Below are 14,594 nucleotides of genomic sequence, written 5' to 3' on the forward strand. Positions count from 1 at the left end.
CTGGCCACTCGTGCATTATTAGCTAGATGCCCTAAAACACATGGACCTCTTTTGATGATCAGTTCTGGGCATAAGAGTGTGATTATTGATAAATATACTGTACATGTTGATGAATAGACTTAATGTGCTTCTCAGTCCAGTCTGGTTACCAAATAGCCATTTCGGATCAATATTGGCTACAGTGTACTTTGATTTAATTTAATGACACCGTGTATATTTTTATAAAATGTTACCTCTAATGTGAACTGGAATGAATGAAGACGACTGAATGGGCAGGGACTGGAGGTCAAATCAAACCCCAAAGTTAGAAAACTGCTAGGGATTTGTGTGGTGACGTAAAGGTTGGAGGGAGCAGAGGAGGAGCGCTGTAGTGCACGATTACTAATCCGTAAACCCGGGATAACAACAGAGGCATTCAGCAGGTCATGGAATTCTGCAGCGAATCCTGAGCGAGGGGTAGTGGAACAACCAGCACAGCATTGAACTATAGTGGTACCCTTAGGTCCTAACGCAATGGTGCACCCGAGAATATATTTTCCAATTCACGTGGTACTTATTTGTTTGCTAGAATGGACCCATATATCAGGCTTCAACCTGGATACCTTGAATGTCCTGAGGAAAGACGGAGAACCGGGCAGTTTATTTGGATTCTCTCTAGCCATGCACCGGCAACTTAATCCTTCAGATAAAACAATGTAAGATTTGTTTTTTGTTTGTTTGTGTTGTTGCTGTATGAGTTCTGTTGCGTTTATTGCACTACGTTTGAGTTTGGTTAGCTACTTATTTTACGTCTCCACTTTACGCATAGTTGGATCATTCATCTCTCGAAGCATGGTAGCAGGTTCATTCGCCAAATTCTTATGAGACCGTTTTCTTGTTGACGGAGGTGAATAGGTACATTTAAAACTAATACGTTTTGTTGAAAACCTTTCCTAATTAAAAGCAACTTTCCGCAATTGTTTCATTATGTAGATAAATTATCCATTGCTTTTCCTACATGGGAATAATGACAGATTCGTTGTCAGATTTTAAATACTTGTAGAAATTACGTTAAGGAATTTTGAAGATTTATACTCCCAATGTTTTGTAGACCTACATGTTGAATGCGCTGTTGTAAGAGCACAGTGAGGATTTATATTCAGTAGAGCGTGGGGCCAGGCATTGTGTGTTTAAGAATGTCCTTTTGACAGAGATCTTGCTACAAGTTAACAATGGCAAACCAGAGGTAACAAGCTTTGTCACTCGAGAAATCTTGCATGTTAATTGAATTTGTTCCAAAGAAAGTGACTCTAAATCCCCAGTAACAAGTGACTACTCAAGGGATATCTATCTAACCCCTTTCACAGTATTGGACACTGTAATACATGCCTAGCTGTTAAAAAGTATAATATTACTGTTATCATTTCAGAAGCCTTTTGGCAGTGTCAATTGGTCAAACAGTATTATACTGAACAAAAATATAAACGCAACATGCAACAATTTCAAATATTTTACTGAGTTACAGTTCATATGAGGAAATCAGTCAATTGAAATAAATTCATTAGGCCCTAATCAATGGATTTCACATGACCGGGAACACAGATATGCATCTGTTTTCACAGATACCTTAAAAAAAGGGGGCCTCACAATGGGCCTCAGGATCTCGTCACAGTATTTTTGTGCATTCAAATTGCCGTCGATAAAATCCAATTGTGTTCATTGACCGTAGTTTATGCCTGCCCATACCATAACCCCACCACCACCATGGGGCACTCTGTTTACAACGTTGACATCAGCAAACCGTCCACCTACACAACGCCATACACGTGGTCTGCGGTTGTGAGGCCGGTTGGATGTACTGCCAAATTCTCTAAAACAAAGGTGGAGGCGGCTTATTGTAGATATATTAACATTCAATTTTCTGGCAACAGCTCTGGTGGACATTCCTGCAGTCAGCCAGCAAATTACACACTCCTCAAACCTGAGACATCTGTGGCATTGTGTTGTGTGACAAAACTGTACATTTGGCCTTTTCTTTCCCCAGCACAAGGTGCACCTGTGTAAGGATCATGCTGTTTAATCAGCTTCTTGATATGCCACACCTGTCAGGTGGATGGATTATCTTGGCAATAGGAGAAATGCTCACTAACAGGGATGTAAACAAATGTGTGCACAACATTTGAGAGAAATACGTTTTTTTGTGCAACTGGAACATTTCTGGGATCTTTCTGTGACCAACACTTTACATGTTGCGTTTATATTTTTGTTCAGTGTACTTTGTCTGGGGTTCTTACTGTCAATATTTCCTTTCACCAAGGACTCCAGCCTTTTGCACTTATTGAATGAGTTCATAACATGTTTATAAACCCTGTTCTATAAAACAAACGGTTGTCATTCTACTAAATAACAACTCTGGCATCTTCAGTGGTGTGACCATGGTTTTCACTATTAAGCTGTGATCCATTCTTTGACAGTTGAGATTTATTCCTGTGAAAAGAGCAATGATCTGTGACCTGTTTTCCCAACAGTGAGAGTGGCTACGTGTGACATGAGTCCATGTTAGTTATTGGTTTAGAACAGGAGTGCTAAGGGCAGTGGTCCAGACAAAACACACTGGGATTTTAACTGTCAAACATCTGTGTAAGTACAGTGCATTGTGCACCATTTAAAAACATGGAAGCACAATCATTGCATAACTTAGATAATTAACAATCCATGAAGCCTGAGCTATTTACTATTGAAAAAAATGGCTAGCTGGAGCACATCTGAGCAGTTGACTTCTGAGCCCTTAACCGCTATGTGCTGATTGACTTAGATCTGCCCACTACAGGCGGTCTGGCAAAAACCAGGCAGATGTGTCCATATTCAGAGTTTTATTGGCTTGGCAACCACCACAGAGTTGCGCACACACACATCATAAATGCACCGTTCTGTGTACATCTGGCCCTTGTGTTGTCGTCCTCTGGTGGCTAGCTAGCTAGCTAAGATGGGCCCTTTCCTAAATTAGCTATGGATGGAGATAGGGATTTGGACTTGTGGTTTTACTTAATTCACCTTACTGGCCAATTATTATAACGGCGATCCAACCATACATTTATACATAGTGCCTCTGGACTGAGATGATGGAAGTTCAATATGTAGCTAGATGTAGACGACTAACGTTAACTAGCTAACGTTGCCCATGAAAGGAAGTTACGCTAGCGAGCAAGCATTTTATTCAGGTAGCCTAGGACAACAAAAAATAAAAGCGTGTACTGCATGACAGTCATAGACCATTTTGTCAACATGAAAGAGAGGAGGATGGCATTGGCTTTCCTCTACAAGTAGAGTGAGTCAACATGTTTGGAATATATTAGTTGTCACTGTATTAGACTAAGCATAGGTGATTTGATGATGTTGAAATGGTGTTGGATTAGTGTCGGCAGCTCCTGTTTCTTTGCGACTTGCAGTAACTCTCCGTGGTTCTAAAATGGTTGGAAACATTAACTTGCTTGACCATGTTGTAGGTCATGTTTGTTACATGCAATATGCTTTCACCAACAAACAAGCTGTCATGGTCCAAACACACCAAGAAAATCATTAAGAGACCATGACAACTCCTTTCTCCCCTCAGGAGACTGAAAATATTTGGCATGGGTCCCCAGATCCATCGAGAGCATCAGCATTTCGACCGTAACGCGCTACAGAGGGTAGTGTGTACAGCCCTGCACATCACTGGGGCAAAGCTTCCTGCCATCCAGGACCTATATACTAGGCAGTGTCAGGGAAAGTCCTAAAAAAATGTCAAAGACTCCAGTCACCTAAGTCATAGACTGTTCTCTCTGCTACTGCACGGAAACGGTACCAGAGCACCAAGTCTAGGTCCAAAAGGCTCCTTAACAGCTTCTACCCCTAAGCCATAAGACTGCTGAACAATTGATCAAATGACCACCTGGACTATTTTCATTGACACCCTCCCTTTGTTTTTACACTGCTGCTACTCGCTGTTTATTATCTATTCATAGTCCCTTTACCCCTACCTAATGTACAAAAGACCTTGACTAACCTGTACCCCCGCACATTGACTTATTGTTATTGACCCTTATTGTTACTTATTTTTGGTACTTTCGTTTATTTAGTACATATTTTCTTAACTCTATTTTCTTAACTGCATTTTCAACGCATGTGACAAATACAATTTGATTTGATTTTGACTTCACCGGACAGAGGATGCTCTCCGGTTTTGTGATGAAACAAAGGTGTGGTTGAATGTATTATTCTCATTGTCTCTGCCTTAGGCCTGTACAGTATATCACGGTCGCAAGGCTTATGAACTAACGGGTTACAGAGCAAACAACGCAATTATCACAACAGGTTGAAAAATTGCTTTTTTTTGCTTCCCCAGTGATTTTATCCATACACCGTTACTGACTGTAGACCACATAGCCTATCATTATCATTGCAGACACCAATTCACACAACTAAAGATGAGATGTCAACATCTTGGCAGAGAGAGAGGCTAATAACTGCTGCCAGTCAGAATTGATGGCCTTCTCTCTCTGGCCAGCTAGAGATCTTATCTGATAGGCCATAAATCAAGTGTGCATGCAGAGTGCACCAGGCCATTTAGAGTCTTCTACTAATTTGATAACTTTATCTGGCATATAACACATTATCTTCCAGTACAACATACTCATAATAATACACTATATATATACAAAGTATGTGGACACCCATTCAAATGAGTGCATTCGGCTATTTCAGTCACAGTCATTGCTGTCAGCTGTATAAAATTGAGCACACATCCATGCAATCTTCATAGACAAACATTGGCAATAGAATGGCCTTACAACGTGGCACCGTCATATGATTCCACTTTTCCAACAAGTCAGTAAGTAAAATTTCTGCCCTGCTAGAGCTGCCCTGGTCAACTGTAAGTGCTGTTATTGTGAAGTGGAAATGTCGAGGAGCAACAACGGTTCAGCCGTGAAGTGGTAGGCCACATAAGCTCACAGAATGGGACTGCAGAGTGCTGAAGCACGTAGTGAGTAAAAATGGTCTGTCCTCAGCTGCAACACTCACTACCGAGTTCCAAACTGCCTCTGGAAGCAACATCAGCACAATAACTACTTTTCATCAGGAGCTTAATGAAATGGATTTCCATGGCAGAGCAGCCTCACACAAGCCTAAGATCATCAATTCCAAGACGCCAGCTGGAGTGGTGTAAAGCTCGCCGCCATTGGACTCTGGAGCAGTGGAAACACATTCTCCGGAGTGATAAATCACGCTTCACCATCTGGTAGCCCGGCGGATGAATCTGAGTTTGGCGTATGTCAGGAGAACGATACCTGCCCGACTGCATATTGTCAAATGTAAAGTTTGGTGAAGGAGGAATAATGGTCTGGGGCTGTTTTTCATTGTTTGGGCTAGACCCCTTAGGTCCAATGAAGGGAAATCTGTACACTACAGCATACAATGACATTCTAGAGTCTAGACGATTCTGTGTTTCCAACATTGTGGCAACAGTTTGGGAAAGGCCCTTTCCTGTTTCAGCATGACAGTGCCCCCGTGCACAAAGCGAGGTACATACAGAAATGGTTTGTCAAGATCGGTGTGGAAGAACTTGACTGATCTGCACAGAGCCCTGACTTCAACCCCGTTGAACATCTTTGAGATGAATTGGAACCCTGACTGCGAGCCAGGCCTAATCGCCCAACATCAGTGCCCAACCTCACTAATGCTCTTGTGGCTGAATGTCCCCGCAGCAATGTTCCAACTAGTGGAAAGCCTTCCCAGAAGAATTGAGCCTATTATAGCAACAAGAGGGGGACCAACTCCATGTTAATGCCCATGAATTTGGAATGAGATGTTCGATGAGCAGGTGTGCAAATACTTTTGGTCATATAGTGTAAATACAGACATGCAAAATTTATATTAACTGGCAATTCTGTTCTGACGATATGTATTAGTTAAACAGGTAAACAATGATACCAACTGGCGACAGAACAACTACGTTATGGATGTAACAAGATAACCAACATTATTCAGGTTTCAGTAGCATGCAGTAATCATCATAAACAATCCCCAACAATATAAAGCTCCAACTTACATTGTGGATGCACACACAACACTTCTAAAATAAACACTGAAAACTCAGTCGCCAGCCAGACTTGCATCTTCTGTCGAAGAATAAAAAACACTGAGCTACAGTGGGCGGAGCCAGAATGCAAATGATCATTCAAACCTGCCATTTGGCTGAAAGGAATGGCCTTTTTTACAGCCGCCCTTGGATTTCTTACGGAAATCCAAACAACTTCGGAAATGCCTCAATGTGGGGCATAGTCTTTAAGTGCCTTGCCCTATCCAGCAGGACAGGCAGGGCACAGGGTCAGAGCAGCTAAGGGACCAGACAAAATGGGGTCCAGTCCTACTGTGCATCTGGCCAAACTAGAGGGGCAGCTGATAGCAAGTGTCACTTTAGAGGACCATGGGGGCCTGGAGGGTGCTGGTTTTGGGGCGCGTAGGGGCCACCCCAAGAGGAGGAACAGTGTCTGGCCATCCCATGGGATGCCACAGGGATGGTGGAAGATCCTCTAGCTCAGCTGGTTGAAGGCCACTGGGGCCCATTCCTGGGCACTGAGTTAGTGACTTCTCCCTAATGCTGAAGATGATGGCTCCCATGGTGGAGCAGGTGGAGACCTCTGGGCGAGGCACATCAGAGAGCCGAAGGCAGGGGCAGGCTGGGCCCCAGAGATGAGGTCAGGTGATTTCCCAGGTGTGATGGCCAAGGGTCTTCAAGTGCAGGAGGTGGGGCGGCCTCCCAGAACTGGGAGCCTAGCTGAATAGGGATCTGGGAGCATAGCGCTAGGACAGGTGGCTGGGCACTGGCTGAGGCTGGGGGCTGCGAACTGGCTAGGAGCAGGGACTGCAGACCTAGAGTGACAGCCAACTCGGGGCCTAGCAGGGCAGGAGACCCAGGGCCTGGAACAGGAGGTTTACATTTCATGATCTTTGATGGAAAAACAGAAGCTTGGAATTTCTCAAGAGCCTGGCAGTTGGCTGTGTCCCAGGAAAGCTCAAAGGCAGGTTATAATCTCCTGGGTAGAGACTGAGACACTGATTTATTAGCAGTGATAGAGGAGCTCAGGCCCTGGTGGTTTGAAAAACCACACACTTTTGCCAAATGTTGTTATGGCCTGGCTGGTTTAACAAGCCAACTCTAGGCCAGTGCCAAGTGTTGGTGTAGGTAAACAGACACAGTTAGAACAGCTGCAGTGGTTCTGGGGGCTTTGAGTGCACAACTGTAGGGTCAGCATCACACAACATTTGGGGAAAAAGGTCAGCAAGGTCACAGGATACAACTACAGTTTGGCCACCACTATTCATTTACACGTTGGGCTCCATTTTAACACGCCTAACGCAATTGTAAATCGTAGCACTGGTGGTAGCGTTATAGGTTCAGGGGTGTGTCAGAAATATTTGAACTATTTTCACAATTGGAATTATGGGCGTAGTAGCTGGCGATGCCGTGAAAGGGCTGGGTTTTGGAGAATAAACAACTTGTGGGTGTGTGAAGGCTTGGCCCCTCACTAGCCAATCAGAACGTGCTCCATGGTTAAATATGTGGTTGCTTCATGTTGTGTATTTACGGTATTTTATGTATTGCTTTATCATCAACTCCAATTTGAAAGTTAGTCCCTTATAGCCTCCTTCGTTAAATAGCCTGCCCCATATTTGCTAAATATGTTGAACATGTTTGCAGTCCACAGTCTTCTAATTGCATTGGTCCAGTATGGAAATACATTGTTAAACATAGGCTAGGTATAGCATTCGCACTGATATAGGGGCTAGCCTTACTGTAAATTGCAGTCTGGATATGGACATAGTCAATAAGCAAGATCAAATTCACTAGGATATTGATAAGGCCTAAAAAGACACACACACAAAAATGAACAACAACTTGTTTTAAATAGGCTATGTATAGAGACAGTTACAGACACCATAATTGCTCCCTGTGGGGCGCATAATAATACAGACAAGGCAACTTAGACTATGGAGGGTTTTACGCACATCCAAACATTGTTTATAAAATCATGTTTTATAAACATCATAGAACCCTCTTACAGATCATACTGTATTTGCACTTCTGCAGAAATATCACACAAAACTGCATTGCATTCGAAGCTTGGTTTTAATCAGAATTAAACAAAAAACAACCAGCAACAATATTTCTAGGTAGGTCCGAGTCAGATGCATGACATCATAAATCACTTCTCTCGTTTCATGGCACTGTGTGCACGCGTAGGCTTAAATGTCTTTACGCATAACATTTGCACGTCTGTACTAAATACTAGGCTCCTGTCAATTATCGTTGCCTATGTGTGTGGCAGATTCTCCCAAAAATGATAGGAGGACTGAATAGTATTTGGAGTGTGTCTTTGGTAATCAGATGAGGAGTGTGTCTTTGGTAATCGGATGAGGAGTGTGTCTTTGGTAATCGGATGAGGAGTGTGTCTTTGGTAATGGGATGAGGAGTGTGTCTTTGGTAATCAGATGAGGAGTGTGTCTTTGGTATTCGGATGAGGAGTGTGTCTGGTAATCGGAGGAGGAGTGTGTCTTTGGTAATCGGATGAGGAGTGTGTCTTTGGTAATGGGATGAGGAGTGTGTCTTTGGTAATCGGATGAGGAGTGTGTCTTTGGTAATGGGATGAGGAGTGTGTCTTTGGCAATCGGATGAGGAGTGTGTCTTTGGTAATCGGATGAGGAGTGTGTCTTTGGTAATCGGATGAGGAGTGTGTCTTTGGTAATCGGATGAGGAGTGTCTTTGGTAATCGGATGAGGAGTGTGTCTTTGGTAATCGGATGAGGAGTGTGTCTTTGGTAATCGGATGAGGAGTGTGTCTTTGGTAATCGGATGAGGAGTGTGACTTTGGTAATCGGATGAGGAGTGTGTCTTTGGTAATGGGATGAGGAGTGTGTCTTTGCTAATCGGATGAGGAGTGTGTCTGGTAATCGGATGAGGAGTGTGTCTTTGGTAATCGGATGAGGAGTGTGTCTTTGGTAATCGGATGAGGAGTGTGTCTTTGGTAATGGGATGAGGAGTGTGTCTTTGGTAATGGGATGAGGAGTGTGTCTTTGGTAATGGGATGAGGAGTGTGTCTTTGGTAATGGGATGAGGAGTGTGTCTTTGGTAATGGGATGAGGAGTGTGTCTTTGGTAATCGGATGAGGAGTGTGACTTTGGTAATCGGATGATAATCGTATGAGGAGTGTGTCTTTGGTAATGGGACGAGGAGTGTGTCTTTGCTAATCGGATGAGGAGTGTGTCTGGTAATCGGATGAGGAGTGTGTCTTTGGTAATGGGATGAGGAGTGTGTCTTTGGTAATGGGATGAGGAGTGTGTCTTTGGTAATCGGATGAGGAGTGTGTCTTTGGTAATGGGATGAGGAGTGTGTCTTTGGTAATGGGATGAGGAGTGTGTCTTTGGTAATCGGATGAGGAGTGTGTCTTTGGTAATCGGATGAGGAGTGTGTCTTTGGTAATCGGATGAGGAGTGTATCTTTGGTAATCGGATGAGGAGTGTGTCTTTGGTAATGGGATAAGGAGTGTGTCTTTGGTAATGGGATAAGGAGTGTGTCTTTGGTAATGGGATGAGGAGTGTGTCTTTGGTAATGGGATGAGGAGTGTGTCTTTGGTAATGGGATGAGGAGTGTGTCTTTGGTAATCGGATGAGGAGTGTGTCTTTGGTAATGGGATGAGGAGTGTGTCTTTGGTAATGGGATGAGGAGTGTGTCTTTGGTAATGGGATGAGGAGTGTGTCTTTGGTAATGGGATGAGGAGTGTGTCTTTGGTAATGGGATGAGGAGTGTGTCTTTGGTAATGGGATGAGGAGTGTGTCTTTGGTAATGGGATGAGGAGTGTGTCTTTGGTAATGGGATGAGGAGTGTGTCTTTGGTAATCGGATGAGGAGTGTGACTTTGGTAATCGGATGAGGAGTGTGACTTTGGTAATCGGATGAGGAGTGTGACTTTGGTAATCGGATGAGGAGTGTGACTTTGGTAATCGGATGAGGAGTGTGTCTTTGGTAATGGGATGAGGAGTGTGTCTTTGCTAATCGGATGAGGAGTGTGTCTGGTAATCGGATGAGGAGTGTGTCTTTGGTAATGGGATGAGGAGTGTGTCTTTGGTAATGGGATGAGGAGTGTGTCTTTGGTAATGGGATGAGGAGTGTGTCTTTGGTAATGGGATGAGGAGTGTGTCTTTGGTAATGGGATGAGGAGTGTGTCTTTGGTAATGGGATGAGGAGTGTGTCTTTGGTAATGGGATGAGGAGTGTGTCTTTGGTAATGGGATGAGGAGTGTGACTTTGGTAATCGGATGAGGAGTGTGACTTTGGTAATCGGATGAGGAGTGTGACTTTGGTAATCGGATGAGGAGTGTGACTTTGGTAATCGGATGAGGAGTGTGACTTTGGTAATCGGATGAGGAGTGTGTCTTTGGTAATGGGATGAGGAGTGTGTCTTTGCTAATCGGATGAGGAGTGTGTCTGGTAATCGGATGAGGAGTGTGTCTTTGGTAATGGGATGAGGAGTGTGTCTTTGGTAATGGGATGAGGAGTGTGTCTTTGGTAATCGGATGAGGAGTGTGTCTTTGGTAATGGGATGAGGAGTGTGTCTTTGGTAATCGGATGAGGAGTGTGTCTTTGGTAATCGGATGAGGAGTGTGTCTTTGGTAATCGGATGAGGAGTGTATCTTTGGTAATCGGATGAGGAGTGTGTCTTTGGTAATCGGATGAGGAGTGTGTCTTTGGTAATCGGATGAGGAGTGTGTCTTTGGTAATCGGATGAGGAGTGTGTCTTTGGTAATGGGATGACGAGTGCTCTTCCAAAAGGGGATGGATATTTATTTTATTTATTTTTATTTCACCTTTATTTAACCAGGTAGGCTAGTTGAGAACAAGTTCTCATTTGCAACTGCGACCTGGCCAAGATAAAGCATAGCAGTGTGAACAGACAACAGAGTTACACATGGAGTAAACAATTAGCAAGTCAATAACACAGTAGAAAAAAATGGGCAATCTATATACAATGTGTGCAAAAGGCATGAGGAGGTAGGCGAATAATACAATTTTGCAGATTAACACTGGAGTGATAAATGATCAGATGGGCATGTACAGGTAGAGATATTGGTGATATTGGTGTGCAAAAGAGCAGAAAAGTAAATAAATAAAAACAGTATAAAAACAGTATGGGAATGAGGTAGGTGAAAAAGGGTGAGCTATTTACCTATAGACTATGTACAGCTGCAGCGATCGGTTAGCTGCTCGGATAGCTGATGTTTGAAGTTGGTGAGGGAGATAAAAGTCTCCAACTTCAGCGATTTTTGCAATTCGTTCCAGTCACAGGCAGCAGAGTACTGGAACGAAAGGCGGCCAAATGAGGTGTTGGCTTTAGGGATGATCAGTGAGATACACCTGCTGGAGCGCGTGCTACGGATGGGTGTTGCCATCGTGACCAGTGAACTGAGATAAGGCGGAGCTTTACCTAGCATGGACTTGTAAATGACCTGGAGCCAGTGGGTCTGGCGACGAATATGTAGTGAGGGCCAGCCGACTAGAGCATACAAGTCGCAGTGGTGGGTGGTATAAGGTGCTTTAGTGACAAAACGGATGGCACTGTGATAGACTGCATCCAGTTTGCTGAGTAGAGTGTTGGAAGCCATTTTGTAGATGACATCGCCGAAGTCGAGGATCGGTAGGATAGTCAGTTTTACTAGGGTAAGCTTGGCAGCGTGAGTGAAGGAGGCTTTGTTGCGGAATAGAAAGCCGACTCTGGATTTGATTTTTGATTGGAGATGTTTGATGTGAGTCTGGAAGGAGAGTTTGCAGTCTAGCCAGACACCTAGGTACTTATAGATGTCCACATATTCAAGGTTGGAACCATCCAGGGTGGTGATGCTAGTCGGGCATGCGGGTGCAGGCAGCGATCGGTTGAAAAGCATGCATTTGGTTTTACTCGCGTTTAAGAGCAGTTGGAGGCCACGGAAGGAGTGCTGTATGGCATTGAAGCTCGTTTGGAGGTTTGATAGCACAGTGTCCAATGACGGGCCGAAAGTATATAGAATGGTGTCGTCTGCGTAGAGGTGGATCAGGGAATCGCCTACATGAACAAGCAAAATGCAGGGATGCGAATTGTGAGTAATAAAAAGGAATGAGGGTCAAAATAAAAAAGACACACTATGTGCTATGCTGCTAAACCAGCCATGATTAAGGGGAGGGTAGGCTATGGTTGGTTTTGAATCAAATGAAATGAAATTGGGGGGAAACCAATTGCTTTTTAAAATGTTTCTAAATACTACATTTTTCAACAACAACAAAAAAAAAGATGTTTCCATGTGGACACTGTGCATCATGGCTGGATAGGCTGCCCTTCTGCTCTCAAAATCCTTGCCATTAACAACTGCGTTACTGCTTTTTGTGGGTCTTAAAACTTCCCACTAGCGCTGAATGAAATGGTCACTTTTCCACTTGTTTTTAAGGACACACCGCAAATATTGCCACCCCTCCTAGCCATGGTCTGTAACCAATCCGACTGCCTTAGACTTCTTGACATGGATAGGAATATGATGGCTCTCCATGCACTTAGTTGCTCAGCTAACTTGATGCTATAACCTGGGGGTTTCTTTTTTTAGAGGAACATAGGACAGTAGAGTTGCAATGTTATTTTTGATAATGTGTCTTAAAAAAGCATTTCCGATGCTTTGAACCTTTTCAAATCGGTCTGTACTTGGAAAAGGAGTCTCCTTTCCCCTAAGTGTAAATTGTTGGCAGTTCCGTCTTTGCCTGGCTACCCATTCACATAGCCTTCCACAAGCTTCGCACAATAAGTTGGGTGAATTTTGGCCCATTCCTCCTGACAGAGCTGGTGTAACTGAGTCAGGCATGTAGGCCTCCTTGCTCGCACACGCTTTTTCACTTCTGCCCACAAATGTTCTATAGAATTGAGGTCAGGGCTTTGTGATGGCCACTCCAATACCTTGACTTTGTTGTCCTTAAGCCATTTTGCCACAACTTTGGAAGTTCCATCAGACCAGAGGACATTTCTCCAAAAAGTACGATTATACTTTGCATACAATTTTTGTACAGATGAACGTGGTACATTCAGGCACCTTCTTTTGATTTTCCCATGATGTCAAGCAAAAAGGCACTGAGTTTGAAGGTAGGCCTTGAAATACATCCACGGATACACCACCAATTGACTCAAATTATGTCAATTAGCCTGAGAGAGAGAGAGAGAGAGACACCCTAGGCCCCCAACACAAACTATTGCAGCATAATTACTGGAGGCTGAGACCGGAGGGGTCGGGAGACTCTATGGCACCATCTGACTGTACCTCCGGACAGGGCCAAACAGTCAGGATAAAACCCCACCAACTTTGCCAAAGCACAGCCCCCACACCACTAGAGGGATATCTTCAACCACCAACTTACTACCCTGTTTTTTGCACTATTAGTTAGAGCTTGTAAGTAAGCATTTCACTGTAATGTCTACACCTGTTGTAGTTGGCACTTGACAAATAAACTTTGATTTGATTTGCGCTAACGCAGAGTATAGCCCACGATCTCCCCCACGGCACGAACCCGAGGGGGGTGCCAACCCAGACAGGACGATGACTTCAGTGACTCAACCCACTCAAGTGAAGCACCCCTCCCAGGGACGGCATGTAAGAGCACCAGTAAGCCAGTGTGACTCAGCCCTTGTAATAGGGTTAGAGGCAGAGAATCTCAGTGGAGAGAGGGGAACCGGCCAGGCAGAGACAGCAAGGGCGGTTCGTCGCTCCAGTGCCTTTCCATTCACCTTCACACCCCTGGGCCAGACTACACTCAATCATAGGACCTACTGAAGAGATGAGTCCAATAAAGACTTCTCTCACATGGGTAGGCAGACCATTCCATGAAAATTGAGCTCTATAGGAGAAAGCCCTGCCTCCAGCTGATTGCTTAGAAATTATAGGGACAATAAGGAGGCCTGCGTCTTGTGACCGTAGCGTACATGTAGGTACAGTGGGGAGAACAAGTATTTGATACACTGCCGATTTTGCAGGTTTCCCTACTTACAACGCATGTAGAGGTCTGTAATTTTTATCATAGGTACACTTCAACTGCGTGAGACAGAATCTAAAACAATAATCCATAAAATCACATTGTATGATTTTTAAGTAATTAATTTGCATTTTATTGCATGACATAAGTATTTCATCACCTGCCAACCAGTAAGAATTCTGGCTCTCACAGACCTGTTAGTTTTTCTTTAAGAAGCCCTCCTGTTCTCCACTCATTACCTGTATTAACTGCACCTGTTTGAACTCGTTACCTGTATAAAAGACACCTGTCCACACACTCAATCAAACAGACTCCAACCTCTCCACAATGGCCAATACCAGAGAGCTGTGTAAGGACATCAGGGATAAAATTGTAGACCTGCACAAGGCTGGGATGGGCTACAGGACAATAGGCAAGCAGCTTGATGAGAAGGCAACAACTGTTGGCGCAATTATTAGAAAATGGAAGAAGTTCAAGATGACGGTCAATCACCCTCAGTCTGGAGCTCCATGCAAGATCTCACCTCGTGGGCCATCAA

General features: G+C 44.0%; 1 pseudogene; it reads left to right on the forward strand.

The window, feature by feature from the left end:
* The first annotated feature begins 316 nt into the window (after positions 1 to 316).
* The window catches only part of LOC118386044 (integrin alpha-6-like), a 37,698-nt pseudogene continuing 23,420 nt past the window's right edge, over positions 317 to 14,594 (forward strand).

The sequence above is a fragment of the Oncorhynchus keta genome, chromosome 7 (genome assembly GCF_023373465.1).
Source record: "Oncorhynchus keta strain PuntledgeMale-10-30-2019 chromosome 7, Oket_V2, whole genome shotgun sequence".
Classification (NCBI taxonomy): Eukaryota; Metazoa; Chordata; class Actinopteri; order Salmoniformes; family Salmonidae; genus Oncorhynchus; species Oncorhynchus keta.